The sequence below is a fragment of the Scylla paramamosain genome, chromosome 47 (assembly GCF_035594125.1).
Source record: "Scylla paramamosain isolate STU-SP2022 chromosome 47, ASM3559412v1, whole genome shotgun sequence".
NCBI lineage: Eukaryota > Metazoa > Arthropoda > Malacostraca > Decapoda > Portunidae > Scylla > Scylla paramamosain.
In genome coordinates this window covers 5,300,443-5,315,351 of record NC_087197.1, presented here as the reverse complement: position 1 = coordinate 5,315,351, position 14,909 = coordinate 5,300,443, and the positions used below count along the sequence as shown (strand labels likewise).

Genomic DNA, 14,909 nt, shown 5'->3' with positions numbered 1-14,909 from the left:
AATAGTTTGCGACTTTCATGCTTTGTGAATGCTTAGTGAACGCGCTACCAATGAGTTGCGATCGCGTTGCGCTACCTGCGTGAATCCGTTGCAACTGTGGAGAACACGTTACGTGTTCTCCACAGTGGTGCTCCACTGCGAATACGCTGCGAATGCAGTGCTATTCATCGATGGAGTACAACATGTATATAGAAGAGGATTTTAACTTTCTATATTTGTGTGAGCTCTCCTTTAGTGCGCGCCATCAGGATGCTTCCATGGATCGCTGAATTAGATATTTTATAGCTTGAGTTGGATCTTCAGTTGGAGGAGATTGAACTTGACCTGGCTGTGAAGAGACGGTGAAAGGGAGGAAAGGGGAAGCAAGTGTTGGACGAAACCATTGCTTATTAGGGGATGAGATTGGCTATTATGACAATCTGATAATAGAACTTGCTCTGGAGGACGTGTAAATTCATGGAAATCACCTGTGGATGCCTAAGGAAATATTTGAGAAGGATTATTTACAGGAGTGTCAATCACTGTCACGTGAACCGAGCACGAAGGTGTGAAAGGCAGTACCTAGCAGAGGTTACTACAATGGCGAATGCGCCACACACACACACACACACACCGTCTTGACCTCACACGGGAAGGAGGTTTGACCTTAGGCGCTCTCGAGCAGCCTCGGCCAGCATGTTGGCCTTCCATCCCCTCCTAGTGATAGTGACCTCAGTTTTTTTGTTTTCAACTTTTAGCTTTTAGTTTTAGGCTCGCCCTGGTGGGATTGTTGTACTTGTGAACACATTTAGCTAGTGCGTGTCGACACATAAAGAAAAATGTGTGCTTCAGTGCAAACGTACGAACGCAACTACCTCCTGCGTTGTAGGCAAGGATTCGGTTACCCGCCACCCAACGTGATACAGTGCCTTAAGACCTTGAAACTATTTCGGAACAGCGGATCGAGAGTAGGTAAAAGTGTGGTGTGTCCCATCAAGGTAGTGACCTCCAGTGCCAGAGAAGACCGCAGGGTGGAAAAGAGGGAATACAAACACTTTGAAGTGCCGCGTGTGTGGTATAGTCTTCCCTCCCTCCTCTAATTTAATGCGACGTCTCTGGCCAACAAGAAGGACGAGTTGATTGTGACGGTGAGTTTTACTTGTGCGGAAATTGTGGCGGTTACTGAGGCGTGCAGATTGTTCCTGAGGTGTGCACGATGCAGGACTACCACCTCTACCATCACCTCAGGTCAGGACGCAGGGGGGGGAGTGGCCGTTTTCTGCCGCATTGCCGGAGTGGAGGCCCTGTGGGAGAGAGTTACGCCCCCCTACCATCTCAGCAACACAGCCTCCATCATCGTGTGCGTCGTGTACCACCCCCCACGAGCCTCCACAGCACAGTTACTCACCGCTCACACCATTGACATTGCTGATGCCCTGAGGGTGAGGTATCCTGCCGCCCAGCTGGTCATCTGTGGGGACTTTAACAGATTAGATATCAGCGATATCCTATACCAGCTACACCTCACCCAGCAGCACTTCCCCACCCACCAGCAAGCCATCCTCGACCTTATACTGACAGACCTGGGCCAGCAGTACTCGCCTCCCAAGCCGCTGCCTCCCATGGGACGGAGCACCCACCTTTCCATACTGTGGAGACCCACACCCACCACCTCGACCCCCCAGTCAGCTGTCACCAGGACCCACCGCACCATGCCTGACTCAGCCATGAGGGAGTTTAGGCAGTGGGTGACACAACACCCATGGACCGAGGTGCTGGATGTGGAGGACGTCCACTTAAAATAGCAAAATTACGTCACCACTACCACAGAAGCCTCCCACCGCTACATCCCAGCCAAGAGTGTCACAGTGCACCCGTCTGATGCCCCCTGGATGACGCCCCGCACTAAAAGACTCATGCGTCAGCGGACCTGGGCGCTCCACTCCTGCCCGGTCCTATACAGGAAACTAAGAAACAGAGCGTGATCAGGGAGATTAAGGCTGTCAAGGCAAGTTATTACCCAGACAAGATACACCACCTCAAGCTGGCCAACAACAGACAGTGTTACGCTAAGATCAAAGCTTTGTGTGGCCTACAAAAGCACACTTCATCTCTTCCTTACACCTCACACCTTCCTGCTAATCTCGCGGCTCAGGAGATGAACGATCACTTTGCCGCTATCTGTCAAACCTTTCCTCCCCTCCACACCACTCCGCTTCCTGCCTATCTTCCCGCTCCCTCCCCTCCCCCCATTGTCCAGGTGTTGGATGTTTTTAAGAGAATACTCAAATTCAAACCAAGATCCACCACACCCACTGACTTTCCTATAAAAATTTACAAGGAGTTTGCTGTAGAGCTAGCAACACCGCTATGCTCCATAATACACGCCTCTCTCTCCCAACACTCTTGCCCCGCGGACTGGAAGACATCTTACGTCACCCCCATCCCCAAAACTTCCAGTCTACAGTCACTCAATGACCTCAGGCCAGTCTCTATCACCCCCATCCCTAGCCTTATCTGTGAAGATTTTGTGTATGACTGGGCCTACACCAAAATTTGTAATACCGTGGATATCAGACAGTTTGGAAATATCAAAGCCACCTCCACCTCCCATTACCTGACCAGCTTCCTTGAATTCATCCACAGCCACCTGAACAAGCAAAACACCTCTCTAGCTGTTGCTTTTGTGGACTTCAAAAAAGCCTTTGATCTTGTTGATCACACTGTTGTCATCAGCAAGGCAATAAGTCTGGGTCTCCCTTCTAACCTGGTAGCGTGGCTAGCCGACTTCCTCACAGGGAGGCGTCAGGCTGTTCGCTATCAGGGCTCTGTCTCTAATTTCCAACAGCTGACATGTGGGGCCACTCTCAAATTAAATTTAATTGTGCAGTTTATCTCACCTGACTCTTCAAGCTATAAAAAAAAAAATCTTTGACTATTTAACTTCCAAAATGGAGCTCATCCAGACTCTTCCCTTTTACGGAGATCTCCATTCTTGGAGACTTCAATGTTTACCACCAGCTTTAGCTTTCTATTCCCTTCACTGACCAACTTGGTGAACTAGCCATTAACTTTGCTCTCCTCCACGATCTAGAGCAACTGATGCAACACCCTACTCATATTTCTGACCGTCTTGGAGATACGCTTAACATGCCGGACCTTTTTTTAATCTAATCTAATCCTTCTGCTTATGTTGTCACTCTCTCCTGCGTTGGGCATCTCCGATCGCAACCAAGAACCTAAGACTGAAAGACAGAAACAGATTTAAAGATGAATCAAAACGTGATGTGTGTGGGGCAGAAATGGTAAATTTTATATAACTTTATCTTGTGGTTCCCAAATACGATGAAAGCAGAAAAAAAAATAAATAAATAAATATTTCAAGCTGCAAGGACCATATTTTGAACAAGAAGAGCAGGTGAAAGGAACCTTGAGTTTTGGAGTAAAAGAGAAAAAGCACTGAAAGAAACTGGGAACTAACGGTGAGGGTATCAAGTCAAGGCAAGCTTAAAGTGTAAAAGGAAGGTGCCGTTGAAAAGGCAATAACTTTCAATTAACAACAACAATAGCAACCATGATGCAACCCAGACCACAATCTGCATACTTTCATTGGTATTCCCTTTCATTCGGGCGTGCAAAGGAGACCGGAAGATAAGCCTCATGAGCTTTCTGAAAGTTGACTCGGAGGTAGGATATGCAAGGGCAAAGAAAAAGGTAGATGAACAGCCCGGGGACGCGACTAGTCTGGGCGAAGACATGTTTTCCGCTCTCATGAAAAGATCAAGACTGGATGGAAAACACATTAAGCCGCTATAGGCCCTACTGTACGGTATATGTGACGGCACGACAGTGGCGAATAGATACAAAACGGAACTCTTAAAATATAAAGACGCTCACTGTGCTAAGAAGCCTGGTATCAACTGGCTCAAGAAGTTAATATCCTTCATGGTGAGTATCAAGAGTGTCCTCACAGTCATTTACGTGGAGGGACAGATGACGTGTCCCAACCAGATCAGTGGCAGTGTGTCATTCCAAAAAATTACCTTTGTTGATGATGCCACTCAGAAATTTGAAGGATTCACCCGTGAGAGCTAATGCTACGGAACCCCACTTTACGGTGATCCAGAAGTGACAAAGTAATGTACTGTGTCAACTTTGTCAACTCCGCAGAGCAGTCAGAAAAACAGCAACAAGATCCTGAACACAATACTCATGACGGTACCACGTCTTGGTAGGAACAGCCTGGATAAGGAGGTTCATATGTTTGAGTCGAAAGAAGTGGACATATGGAAGGGATGAAGACTGAGGAATTAGCTTAAAGACTTGGTGGATGTGGAATTCCTATCTTGCGTTCTGTCCAGAGATAATCACATGACAGGACTCGCTACTGAGGAAGTACACACTCCAAAGGAAGGACATTCTTGACGCAAGTACACCTTGGTCTTACTGTGGGAATCATAATGGTCCCTTAGGTATAACTGCAGAGCCACATTAGAAATTGATGCTGGAGACGTTACTATCAATGATGAGGCTAGTATTATGAAGTGATATTGCCGCTAATATGTGGCTGAACTACACACATTGATACAAACAGTGGCTTATCCAGAAATTTGAAAAGTGAGGGATAACGGGGACCATTATATATATATATATATATATATATATATATATATATATATATATATATATATATATATATATATATATATATATATATATATATATATATATATATATATATATATATATATATTCGTCTAATAATTATACTTATGAACTTGGGTAGTGAGTGACATGGGCCCTAATATGGATACCATTATTAATAAATTTACCTGCGTCATTAACAGGAGGGGCCATAGCAGCAGCCCCCCTGAAGCCTATAGACGCTACACGTTGAGACAAAAAAAAAATGCAAAAGAGGGGAGGGGCCATGGCTGCATGGCCACGCCACTGGATACAAAGGTGACAACGGGGATATACATGCTGACCAATATTCCGTGACGCTGTGTAGTGAAAGATATTACCAGTCAAGTCTACACGTGATGGTGCATCAGCAGTGGCAAGAGCAACTACGTTGCGGAGTTTTTTCCTCCAGAGCCTGCACTGTAGCGTAAACGTTAGTTTTTTTTTTTTTCTTCTCATTAGCTTAATCACTCATCCGATCACTCATTCGATCACGGTTCACGAATTCACCGTCCCCTGGCCGAGCAGGATGACTCGAGACAGCTCCGACTTGAACAATAGAACTCAAGTAGCTGGCCAAATGTCCCTATGGAACACATATCAATGCCAAGTAGATTTGCCAGAGGCAAATAAGGCAGGAGAGAGGACTTTCAACCATTGATGGGTGAATTGCTTTGGATCATTCCTGATTAAACAAGGACCAGCACATATCGAAAGATGCGATGTGTTTTATATGCCTGACTCCTTAGGCCATCCACTTAGAAGTCCTGACATCCATTTGAGTGTTGACATATTTATCGCTGCCCTTTGAGGTTCTGTGATCACAGAGTATTCCCTAATTCCGTCAGGTCTGACCTGGAACTAACATGGTGGAGTGAGCAGAGAACAACAAATTGCTGAGAACTGGTGTGATGCTGAGGGTATAACATATGTTTTGACCGGAGATGAGGATGGGACCTGCCATAGGTAATACTGGAGAGAAATCACACATAATGGGGACGTATAGGCGGCGCTGGAAACATGTCCACATTCTTTCTGATCAATTTTGGAAAGGGTGAATCAAGAATTACCTACCATGGCTACGTCAGAGACAAGGGGACACCGTTCCTCAACATAACTGGAGGCGATTTTTTTTTTTTTTTTTTTTATGTAGGAGGGACACCGGCCAAGGGCAACAAAAATCTAATAAAAATTTTTTTTTTTTAAAAAGCACACTGAGATGCCGGTTCCCGAATAGGGTCCAAAGCGGTAGTAAAAATTTGAAGGACAAATGTCTTGAAACCTCCCTCTTGAAGGAGTTCAAGTCATAGGAGGGTGAAAATACAGAAGCAGGGAGGGAGTTCCAGAGTTTACCAGGCTGAATGATTGAGAATACTGGTTAACTCTTGCATTAGAGAGGTGAAAAGAATAGGGGTGAGAGAAAGAAGAAAGTATTGTGCAGCGAGGCCGCGGGAGGAGAGGAGGCATGCAGTTAGCATGAAAATAGCGGTAGAAGATAACTATAGATGTAGTATTGCGGCGATGAGAAAGAGGCTGAAGACAGTCAGTTAGAGGAGAGGAGTTGATGAAACAAAAAAGCTTTCGAATCCTCTCTGTCTAAAACAGCGGTATGACATGTGAAGCATTCTCCATACATGGACGGATAAGGCCCTTATACAGAGTTGGCAGCTGGGGGAGGGGTTGAGAAAAACTGGCAGACACGCCTCAGAACACCTAACTTCATAGAAGCTGTTTTAGCTAGAGATGAGATGTGAAGTTTACAGTTTAGATATAAGAAAAGGAGAGACCGAGAATGTTCCGTGTACAAGAGGGGACAGTTGAGTGTCATTGAAGAAGAGGGGATAGTTGTCTGGAAGGAAGAGTGATGACACCTATGGTCTGACCATTTTGAATTGAGCGTTTAGGCGTTGTCCTCTCTGGGGATTCCCCGACCTGCGGCGTTGCCAAACCTTGTACTGGGCAATTATCAAATTAGAGCCTATGTGCCAAATCTTGTACTGGGCAATTATCAAATTAGAGCCTATGTGTCGCTAATAGCCTGGCTCCCCACACAACCTCTCTCTCTCTCTCTCTCTCTCTCTCTCTCTCTCTCTCTCTCTCTCTCTCTCTCTCTCTCTCTCTCTCTCTCTCTCTCTTACTGATTAAACTAAAATCACACGGTATCCAAGGCGATATGTTGGAATGGGTTGAAAACTGGATAAACAACTATAAACAAAGAGTGGTAATAAATGGAAAAGCATCCAAATGGACTAACGTAACCAGCGGGGTACCACAGGGATCAGTCTTAGGACCTGTTCTCTTCCTTGTTTATATTAACGACATAGATGAGGGTGTTACCAGTATAATATCGAAGTTTGCTGATGACACCAAGATTGCGAATTCCGTAGTCTCTAACGAATAAGTAGTAGAAATGCAAAAAAAAACCTAGACAAATTGACTTGAGTGGGGGCAAACCTGGTAAATGAGTTTTAATGCAGATAAGTGCATAGCGCTTCACATAGGGTACAGAAACGAGAAAGCAAAGTATATTTTAAATGGTACCCAACTTAAAAGTGTTGACAACGAAATTAATTTAGGAGTGACAATATCGAGTAGCTTAAAACCTAGCCAACAATGTTCAGAAGTCGTAAAGAAAGCAAATAAAGTAATTGGCTTAATCAGCAGATTTTATCTAAGGATACAATCCTCGCTTTGTATAACTCTTTAGTCCGTCCCCTTTTGGAATATTGCATTGAAGCATGGTGCCCCTACTACCAGAAAGACATTGATAAATTAGAAAGAGTTCAGCGTAGAGTAACAAAAATGATACCAAGCCTAAGAAACAAGTCATACGAAGAGTGACTTAAAGAATAAAATCTTTTCCCATTAACACAAACAAGACTAAGAGGCGACTTAATACAGGTGTTAAAATCATCAAAGACACTGATAACATGGACTGCAGTAAATATTTCACGATAGACTCTTCAGATTACACGCAAGGAAACAGTTGCAAAATTGTTGGGAAATCCTTCAACTCTTTTCACGAATCAAAAAATCATTTTTTCCATCGAATAGTAAATATATGGAATGGGCTTCCTCAAGACGTGATAGACTGCAACACCGTAGAGACTTTTAAACGACGTCTTGATAAATATCTTGCCTGCAAGCATTTGTTTGTTCGTGATTAACTTCCTTGCCCTCAGGAAATGGGGACACCTCATTTCATCTATTTTTTCTCTCCTATAAAATTTCCTTCAGGTTTTTTTTTTTTCTCTCTCTCTCTCCTTTTCTCTCTTCTCTAACCCCATAAGGTATTTCTTTCCGACCTGTTTTTTCCTGTACACCTTATGCCGGAGGGAATGAAAGGTGGGGAGAGAGCCTTCTGCTTTCCTGTCCTTTTCTTCTACTATTACCTTAGTAGTCCTAGGTCAGGTCACCTCCTGAGGACCGCAAGGTCTGTTGTGGCCTGTTTTTTCTATGTAACTGTGTGTAACTCTCTCTCTCTCTCTCTCTCTCTCTCTCTCTCTCTCTCTCTCTCTCTCTCTCTCTCTCTCTCTCTCTCTCTCTCTCTCTCTCTATCTATCTATCTATCTATCTATCTATCTATCTCTTACTGTATATGTAATCTACATTTCATGCAAAACTTATTTCTTTCAGAGATCTATACTTACCTATGAATCATTAGAATCTGAGAAAAAATTTCCTGTCAGTCAGTCAAAACTGCATCCTCCCCTCAACCTCTCTCTCTCTCTCTCTCTCTCTCTCTCTCTCTCTCTCTCTCTCTCTCTCTCTCTCTCTCTCTCTCTCTCTCTCTCTCTCTCTCTCCATTATGAATGTGATTAAATGTGATAGGTTTCCTTTAAGATATAATATTTCTTTTAAACTATGATGTTATATTTTTTATTCTTTAGTCACAACTTTTCCACACCACCATGGAAGTAAAAGTCAAGGCACGTTGGTGGCTTTCGCTGTTCAGGCAACAGTTCTTGAGGGGTCAAGTAATGACCCCCTATTAGCCTTTCTTCCAAAAAAGTACTTATTTAGTGAATAAGTAAGCTCTTTTTTCGGTTGTGGGGGTGATGAGAGAGCGGGAGAGGCAGCTTTCATCATGGTTGGCGGGGCAAGAGGAAGTGACCATGGATTAACACGGTCACTCAGAGACGTGACAATGCCTGGAGGAAAAGTTGCCAAGTATTGTAGTGTTTGCAAAAAAGCATTGCAAGTATCTTAAAAAAAACATATATTACACTAACTTGCCTTTTCTAGAGCATCACAGTGTATATATATACTACATAATTTAATTTTGAGGTAAGAATTACCTGACATAAGATTTGTCTTAGTATAAGTGTGGCAGCACACTAACGGCAGAAGGGTGATCGTAACCAACACACACAGACCTGCGTTCTACACCCGTCGCCCACGCTAATTCACAAAGCCTCCAATACGTAAGTATACAGTAGATTAAGTGTGCAGTAGATAGTGCGTAATGACATTTGTAATGAGTAGTTGAAACTGATGATACAGACGTGGCGGTACAACAAAATATGTTTATGGTGCTAAGTGTTTTATATGATTAGAGGCTTGACTAGACTCGGAATAAACTGTACCGTGTGCAGCATTAGGGGTTCATTACACCTATTACACCGAGCAGCACCATCAAGCTGCTACACTACTGAAACTTTAATCGATGCCTTAGATATATCAAAAGCCTTTTATAGAGTCTGGCGCAAAGTTTTGATATCCTTATTTCCTAACTACCCTACTAACTTCATCTCAAGTTTCATCTCAAGGATGTTCAGTGTAAAAGAGGGGGACAGTTGAGTGTCATTGAAGAAGAGGGGATAGTTGTCTGGAAGGTTGTGTCGAGTTGATAGATGGAGGAATTGAGTTTTTTGAGGCATTGAACAATACCAAGTTTGCTCTGCCCCAATCAGAAATTTTAGAAAGATCAGAAGTCAGGCGTCCTGTGGCTTCCCTGCGTGAAATGTGTACTTCCTGAAGGGTTGGACGTCTATGAAAAGACGTGGAAAAGTGCAGGGTGGTATCATCAGCGTAGGAGTTGATAGGACAAGAAGTTTGGTTTAGAAGACCATTAATGAATAATAAGAAGAGAGTGGGTGACAGGACAGAACCCTGAGGAACACCACTGTTAATAGATTTAGGAGAAGAACATTGACCGTCTACCACAAGGATAGAAGCCGTAGGAGAGTAGTTTGGAAATCAAAGCTTTGTGTCAGACTCTATCAAAAGCTTTTGATATGTCCAAGGCAACAGCAAAAGTTTCACCGAAATCTCTAAAAGAGGATGACCAAGACTCAGTAAGGAAAGCCAGAAGATCACCAGTAGAGCGGGCTTGACGAAACCCATACTGGCGATCAGATAGAAGGTTGTGAAGTGATAGATGTTTAAGAATATTCCTGTTGAGGATAAATTCCAAAACTTTAGATAGGCAGGAAATTAAAGCAATAGGACGGTAGTTTGAGGGATTAGAACGGTCACCCTTTTTAGGAACAGGTTGAATGTAGGCAAACTTCCAGCAAGAAGGAAAGGTAGATGTTAACAGATAGAGCTGAAAGAGTTTGACTAGACAAGGTGCAAGTAAGGAGGCACAGTTTCGGAGAACAATAGGAGGGACCCCATCAGGTCCATAAGCCTTCCAAGGGTTTAGGCCACCGAGGGCATGAAAAACATCATTGCGAAGAATTTTAATTGGTGGCATGAAATAGTCAGAGGGTGGAGGAGAGGGAGGAACAAGCCCAGAATCGTCCAAGGTAGGGTCTTTAGCAAAGGTTTGAGCGAAGAGTTCAGCTTTAGAAATAGATATGATAGTAGTGGTGCCATCTGGTTGAAATAGAGGAGGAAAAGAAGAAGAAGCAAAGTTATTGGAGATATTTTTGGCTAGATGTCAGAAGTCACGAGGGGAGTTAGATCTTGTAAGGTTTTGACACTTTCTGTTAATGAAGGAGTTTTTGGCTAGTTCGAGAACAGACTTGGCATGGTTCCGGGCAGAAATAGTGCATGAGATTCTAGTGATGGAAGGCTTAAGTACCTTTTGTGGGCCACCTCTCTATCATGTACAGCACAAGAACAAGCTGTGTTAAACCAATGCTTAGAAGGTTTAGGACGAGAAAAAGAGTGAGGAATGTACGCCTCCATGCCAGACACTATCACCTCTGTTATGCGCTCAGCACACAAAGGCGGGTCGCTGACACGGAAGCAGTAGTCATTCCAAGGAAAATCAGCAAAATATCTCCTCATGTCCCCCCAACTAGCATAGGCAAAACGCCAGAGGCACCTTCGCTTAGGGGGATCCTGAGGAGGGATTTTAGCGATAGGACAAGATAAAGATATGAGATTGTGATCGGAGGAGCCCAACGGAGAAGAAAGGGTAACAGCATAAGCAGAAGGATTAGAGGTCAGGAAAAGATCAAGAATGTTGGGCATATCTCCAAGACGGTCAGGAATACGAATAGGGTGTTGCACCAATTGCTCTAGGTCGTGGAGGATAGCAAAGTTGTAGGTTAGTTCACCAGGATGGTCAGTGAAGGGAGAGGAAAGCCAAAGCTGGTGGTGAACATTGAAGTCTCCAAGAATGGAGATCTCTGCAAAAGGGAAGAGAGTCAGAATGTGCTCCACTTTGGAAGTTAAGTAGTCAAAGAATTTCTTATAGTCATAGGAGTTATGTGAGAAGTATACAGCACAGATAAATTTAGTTTGAGAGTGACTCTGTAGTCGTAGCCAGATGTTGGAAAACTCAGAAGATTCAAGAGCGTGGCCACGAGGGCAGGTTAAGTCATTGCGCACATAAACGCAGCATCCAGCTTTGGATCGAAAATGAGGATAGAGAAAGTAGGAGGGAACAGAAAAGGGGCTACTGTCAATTGCCTCAGACACCTGAATTTCAGTGAGGAAAAGAAGATGAGGTTTAGAAGAGGAGAGGCGGTGTTCTACAGATTGAAAATTAGATCTTAGACCACGAATGTTGCAGAAGTTAATGAAGAAAAAGTTGGGGGGGTTGTCAAGACACTTAGGGTCGTCGACAGAAAGGCAGTCCGACCTGGGGACTTTTATGGTCCCCTCCTCAGATGGGGACTCCGAGACTGGTGTAGGAATCGCCATGATGATTTTAAATTTTTTTTGAGTGAAGGGTGTGTGTGTTATTAGGTGCTTGTAGTTTTGTGTGGAGGAAGAGAGTTGTCTTTAGAGGGCAGGCTGTGACTGCCCCCTTGTGTTGTGAGACACAAAGGGAAACGTTCAGTGAGATCACTGCTCGGTTTAATGATAAGTTCACAGCATCCCCTGAACAGTGCATTAGACTTCACTGGGCGTAATTATCGTTTCGGCAGGTGTCTACTGCCTCCTTCTATTACCAGATTGTCATAATGGTCAATCTCTCATCGCCTAAAAAGCAAACTCTTCATTTGCTTCTTTCTTACCTTTCGTTGTCAGTTCACATCCAGATCAAGTTCAGTCTCCTTCAGCTGAAGATCCAACTCAAGCTATAAAATATTTAATCCAGCGTACCGTGGAAGCATCTTGATAGTGTGCACTAGAGGAGAGCTCACACAAATATAAAAGGTTACAAGCATCTTTTATATCCTGTCCTCGTACTCCATCGATGAGTCACACTGTATTCACAGCGTATTCGCAGCTGAGAAGCAGCGCACTCGCAACTCGTTCTCCATAGTCGCAGCGGATTCGCGAAAGTGGCGCAACGCGGTCGTAACTCTTTGGTAGCGTGTTCACTGCGCATTCACAAAGCATGAGAGTTGCAACACATTTGCAGCATAGTCGCCTTTCAGGAAGTTGCAAACGAGCGAGTCAACATCAAAAAGTCGACATCTCAAAAGCTGGAACGGGGTTTGGGTGTGTGCACAGAGAACGCTGGTTTTCTAGCGTGCTCCTCTCTCTCTCTCTCTCTCTCTCTCTCTCTCTCTCTCTCTCTCTCTCTCTCTCTCTCTCTCTCTCTCTCTCTCTCTCTCTCTGTCTCTCTCTGTCTCTCTATAGTAGAGGTCTAAACAGTGTGGTGGTGCTCTTGCTTTTGACTCAATTTTTAATGGAACCAGAAGGCCGTGGATATTTCTACTATGGTCTGGGGATTCCGTGGCCTGCGTCCCTGCCAAACCTTGTACTGGGGAATTATCAGATTAGATTAGATTAGATTAGATGTGTCGCTAATAACCTCGCTCCCCACACACCACCTCTCTCTCTCTCTCTCTCTCTCTCTCTCTCTCTCTCTCTCTCTCTCTCTCTCTCTCTCTCTCTCTCTCTCTGACCGTGTGACCTCACTCTGTCACCCACGGGGACGTGACAATGCCTAAAGGAAACGTTGCCAAGTATTGTGGTGTTTGCAAAAAAAACAATACAAGTATTGCAAAAAAAAAATATATATCACACTAACGTGCCTTTTTAGACTATCACAGTGTATATATATACTACAACACCATTTAATTTTGAGGTAGGAAATACCTGACATGAAGTGTGTTTTGGTATGTGCGGGGCAGCGCCGCAGGCCGGGGAATCCCCAGAAAGGACAACACTTAAACGCTCAATTCAAAATGGTCAGACCATAGGTCCCACAGGTGTGTGACTAACCATAGATTACATGGTTCTAAGCAAGTGGTGAAGGATATTGGGAACTTAGTCGTATTTTAAGGATAAATTCTGAGTCTTCCTACAAAACTCTCTCGAACCACGAGGCATTTTCTGCACATGCGCACTGGCTGCTGACGTCGTTGCCATAGTAATGCAGTATGAACTAAGCAGAGCACTCACTACACCGCTCCGCCCATACCCCATACATACTCCGCTTTTTTTACCACACTGATCAACAGCCCAAAGCCTGAATACTGAACGTAGTTCATGACGTCAGTACGAAGTATGAAGGCAACCCTGGTACATCCAAAATACAAGCAACCCCTCAAGGCACTAAACCTTCACTACAGTTCCCAACTAGAGAATACCTGGTGGAAAATTTACATAAAACAGATCTCCAAAAACGATGCCGTGAACTAGGGATGACAAAAATATGGATGAACAAGGGGGAACTCACTGATATGATTCTTCAGAAACATCAGCCGGTCCTTCAGGTAACTGACGACCCAGGCTTAGCACCTTCACCACCTGGCGACCGGAGTCCAGGTCCTCCACTGTTTGGCGACTTGCGACCAACCCCTTCACTACCTAATCTTCCGTCATTTGACATCACACTGACGTCCTCCACACCTCATGACGTCACTTCTCTCGATGTGGAAGAAATACAGCCACAGTGCCCAGACGATACATCACTGTCAGTAGTACCAGCATTAAATAAACAAGATACACGTCAGACGTGGCGCAGACATTATCTGGACTCACCCAGACATCACCAGAAGACAACGCTGAGCAGCCTTCCGCCGTTGACACACAATTATCCTGTACACCTCCAAGCTTTCGTGACAATGTTGAAAGACATGAATTCACCCTGCACAAGATGAATAAAGATATAGAAACCATCATGACAAAATTACTTACGAAGGATATAGAAATAGACCTGCTGAACGCCAATGTGAAAACGCCCTACACCACCATTCAGCATCTCTAGCAACGAAGTAAACAAGACTCACAGCAGGTTACAGAACACGCCGCAATCTTATCTAGATGATTCCTCTTAGGAGATAACAACGTACGACGAGTCCTACGCTCCGATCTACATGACAACTGTTTTGTCAAGACCGTTGCACGTGCAAATATCGACCTCCTAAAATGCTGGGTGAATGAACAACTAAAAGTAATACCGAGCGGGTGTGAAATATACTATGGACTGTATGATATATTAGAAGGAAAATCCTCAGAAAACATCCTTGATGGTCTAGGTAATCTTATCAGTGATTTGAGCGAAACAGTGATAGGAGCGAAACAGCGACATGAAAATTAATGTGTGCCAGATCGTGCCAGTACCAGTGTCTCTGGAAATTCAATGCAAAATGAGTGATTATAACGAACAACTACTTAAGTGGGGAGAAGCAAATGGCGTAGTGAAAACAACTCCCGAGTTCATGCTACGTACTGGCAACGTTGACGAGTTATGTTTTCAAGACGAAGAAAACAAACCAATTTTGCTGAACAGACTGGGCGTGATCAGATTGTTGAACAGTATTGAAAAACAGTACTCAGGATTTCATTTAAGCAGAGACTGGAAAAATATTATAAGAAATCCAAAGACAACTCTCTTCCTCCACACAAAACTACAAGCACCTAATAACACACACACCCTTCACTCAAAATTT

General features: G+C 44.0%; 1 protein-coding gene across 8 annotated transcripts in view; it reads right to left on the bottom strand.

The window, feature by feature from the left end:
• Positions 1–14,252, bottom strand: part of LOC135095001 (ankyrin-2-like) — a 195,925-nt gene extending 181,673 nt beyond the window's left edge. For 5 of the 8 annotated variants that reach the window (XM_063995582.1, XM_063995584.1, XM_063995585.1 and 2 more), the window contains exon 1: positions 13,694–14,068. The gene's annotated coding sequence lies outside the window, so the exon portion shown is untranslated. Of the gene's footprint in view, positions 1–13,693; positions 14,069–14,154 lie in introns of those variants that run through there. The other 3 variants (XM_063995586.1, XM_063995587.1, XM_063995588.1) reach the window with 3 other exon arrangements.
• Between the last annotated feature and the right edge of the window lie 657 nt (positions 14,253–14,909).